Source organism: Microtus oregoni, unplaced genomic scaffold (genome assembly GCF_018167655.1).
Source record: "Microtus oregoni isolate MIOR12 unplaced genomic scaffold, Mior012 000053F_ref0000044, whole genome shotgun sequence".
Lineage (NCBI taxonomy): Eukaryota > Metazoa > Chordata > Mammalia > Rodentia > Cricetidae > Microtus > Microtus oregoni.
Window position 1 is genome coordinate 10,408,342 of NW_024543829.1, and position 4,159 is coordinate 10,412,500.

Here is a 4,159-nt window from a genome sequence, read left to right on the forward strand (position 1 = left end):
CCCAACACTGGAGAAAGGGGACAAGAGGGGGTTATGACAATGTTGTAATGAAACCCATTCTTATTACGTATATTTATTATTCTGTATGATTAATGTGCTAATAAAAGCACTATAAAAATAAAATACGAATGACTTGATTTTGTCCACACTCCCAGAAGAACCTTGCTGGATACAGAATTTCAGCTTGGCCGTTTAAGTTCGCCTCTGGTTTTGTTCACGGGGTGCTGGCTGCTGAGCTTCCGCTGAGAGTCTGGTCAGTGACTATTTGTTTCTTTCTGGTACGGTTTTTGTTGTTGCTGTTGTTACTGTTTTGCTTTGTTTTGAAAGTTCTTATTTGTTTTTGGTTTGTTAAATCTAACAATGATAGCTCTACTTTATTTTATTATTATACAGTGACTTCCTTATTTTTCTTTTTCGGGACAGTCTCTTGAAACCCTTAAGCTCATAGCATAGCTGAGTATGACCCTCCAGCCTCATTTCCCAGGTGCTTGGGGGTCAAAGGATGCACCACCACACCCTACTTCTGAATAATTTAAAAAAAATTTAAATCACATTTTGAAGTTCATTTTGTGGGTGTGTGGGGTCCGCCAGGGTGTGTGTGTACTACAGGGGGGTGCTGCATGAGAGGACAACCGTGGCTGCCACTTCTCTCCTTCTGCCATGTGGGTGTTGAGCAAACTTGGTGCCAGGTACCTGTTCCCTCTGAACCATCTTGCTGGCCTGTGAATAGCTGTCTTTAAAAGTCAACGGTTACGTAACTGTTCAAGAAGCTAGAACCCAGAATGGCTGAGGCTTGTGAGAATGCTAGACGAAAGCCCTTCTTACAAGCTATGTCTCACCGAAAAGAACAGCCCAGGAGGACTTTGATCCGTGCCAAAGAGAGAGACAGAGAGAGGCCATGGTAACAGACACCCAGAGATTCCCCAGCCCCGGCTATTATTTCCCCTTTTCCCTCTCCATAAGTTGTTTCTCAAAGGTTGTGGCTTCCAAACTGTTTCTAAGAATGCTTATCCCCAGGTCCCATCTCAGACCTAGTAAACCTAAATCTCAGGGCAAGTTGGCTTTGAACTCAGAGCTATCCTCCTGCCCCAGTCCCTCTCGTCTCCGCCACGCACCAAGAATATAGACGTGTGCTGCCGTGCCTCCCTGCAAGTCACCCTCATGTACTTTATAGATGTCAACTCTATCACTGCAAAGGAGAACACAGTGGCTGTGGCTGGGAAGTGGACACCCAGGCTAGGAGCTGAGGAGACAGCGCCGGGGGTGCCAAATGAATTAAGATCATAAATCCTATGAAAGGTAGGCTAGATTTGGAAAGACTTGCCTGTGCACTCGCCTCTGTCTCAAAGAAGACTCTTGGAGATCACAGATATCTATGTCACAAGTATCACAAGGAGATTTGAGAAAACAGAGGTCTCGACTTTCAGTGAATTCCTGGCCAGACTTGGGAATTATTTCACTAAGAGCGTTTTTGTGCACTTAGAAATGGTGAGTTCTGGGTGGAGGGTGGAGCTCAGTGACCCAAGAGTTACTTACTAGCTTGCCAGTGACTTCCCCGCCTGAGCCCTAACTCAGAAGCAAACAAAACAGAAAACAGGACCAGCAGGAAGAGAAAGAGAAGGAGGTGTTGATCGCTGAGTCAGCCCAGAGTCACCACAAAAAGTCCACATTTAAACCACATCAACTTACTGAAATTATCCGAGTTATAAATTATTAATGAGAAACCAGGGGAGGTGGTTCAAATTTGTAATATCAGCACTTGGGAGGCAGAAGCAGGAAGATCAGGTATTCTAACTTCCTGCTATTTCAGCAATTGCGGCTCCACAGTCATGGGCCTGCTTCTCTGGCAGTGGCCTGCCCACTCAGGACAAAGCCTGGCAGGAATCCTGCTCCTGCAGGCACCGGGTCTGTCGCTGCTGCTAACGGTAGCTTTAACTAAATCTCTATCGTTCTGTTTATTAATAAGACTCGAGACTCAAAGGCTGGGGTGAAAACCTGCTAGCTCAGAGTGGCTGGGTCGCAACTAGCTAACCATTTCTCCTTGCTGGCACCTTCCTAAAAGCCTGTCTTTTTGCTCTGAAAAAAAAAATGCCACTCACAATCCCTCCCTACTACTTCTGGTGTGGCTCTCATCTCTCCCAGGTGCCCTCTGATGATAATTACTTTCTGTGAACTAACTCAGCCTCCTGACCCAAGGTTAATTGTATTTAATTATTGAAAACACAAACTCAGGGTTCAGAGTGTGATCAAATATCCCACAGCAATCAGGGAAACTGGTGTTGAGGCCAGCCTGAGCTACCTGAGGCTATGTTTCAGAAAAAAGTAAATGAATAAAATTGTAAATAAAAAACTATGTATACTCTCATGGCATAGTGGCCCACGTCTGTAATCCCAACATTTGGGAAAGGCAGAAGGAAGATTAGAGATTCAAGGCCAGCTTGGGCTACCAGAGACCTCGTCTCAAAAACAAAATATGTACACACTAAATCACCATTCCTTTTTAAATAAGGTTGTTAAAACACTTTCAAATGTCTTGTTAAGTACCAATTGATTTGATCCTTACCCCAATTATAGTAACAATAATAAATAAACAATAATAAAAATAGCAACCCATTTACAGATAAGGAAACATAAGCAAAGATTCACCAGGGAGCAAGCCTAGGGCCATAGAATCAGAATTTTGTTTGTTTGGAGATAAAGTCGCCGTGTGCCCTGCTCTGGGAATTGCTGTGTAGTCCAGGCTGGCCTCAAATGTGGACAATTCTCCTGCCTCAACTTCTCAGGCGCTAGGATTGTACACGTGAGTGATGGTGATCCGATCATGGCTAGTATTTTAAAACTAGGCTTGTAGGGTCTGCTCTGTGAGCAAAGCAGAGTGTCTAACAACTGCGCTGGATTTCACAGGGTAGCAAAGGGTTGAATTAAATGTCACATCCCAAAAGAATCCGTCCCAGAGTCTTGCCAACCAGGAGGAACTCACGCATGACGATCATGGCTCTAGAAAGTTGGCCCAGGGATGCTTAACATTTTTATGAGACTTGGATAAACACTCAGGCTTATCGCATTTACAGGTGGCAGAAAGCTAGATGGAAAAGACAGTTGATGTAGTAGAAATCATGACTGGAGATGGGGTGACAGACAGGAGAATAAGATACAACTTAGTAAGGACTGCTGTAAAACCCTACACTCCAGCAATAAGCACGTGTCAGGATGTCCAGTGTACAAACATGAGGGGAAAAAACAAAAACCTGGGAGACTAATTAGATCCACTGATAAGATTGAGTTCAAAATCACATATATAGGGGATAGAGAGATGGTTCAGTGGTTAAGAGCATTAGCTGCTCTTGTAGAGGACCTGGGTTTGACTCCCAGCACCCACATGACAGCTCACAATCATTGGTAACTCCTGCCCCATGGGCCCAAGAGCCCTCTTATGGTCTCCTCAAGTGCTGTACACATGTGCTACAGAGACACACAAGGAGGACAAACATGCATACGTATGAACTAATACAGTTCTTAAAAATCACACATGCACACCTCCCTCTCACACACACATATACACACACTCACCTCTCTCCCACACACACACACCTCTCTCTCACATACACACACCTCTCTCTCACTCACACACACACCTCTCTCTCTCTCTCACACACACACACACACCTCTCTCTCTCACACACACACCTCTCTCTCACACACACACCTCTCTCTCTCTCACACACACCTCTCTCTCACACACACACCTCTCTCTCTCTCACACACACACCTCTCTCTCTCACACACACACCTCTCTATCTCACACACACACACACACACACCTCTCTCTCACACACACACCTCTCTATCACACACACACCTCTCTCTCACACACACACCTCTATTTCACACACACATACACCTCTCTCTCTCTCACACACACACACACACCTCTCTCTCACACACACACACAAACACACACACCTCTCTCTCTCTCACACACACACACACCTGTCTCTCTCTCACACACACACCTCTCTCTCACACACACACACCTCTCTCTCACACACCTCTCTCTCTCTCTCTCACACACACACACACACCTCTCTCTCTCACACACACACACACCTCTCTCTCTCACCCCCCTCTCTCTCACACACACACACCTCTCTCTCACAAA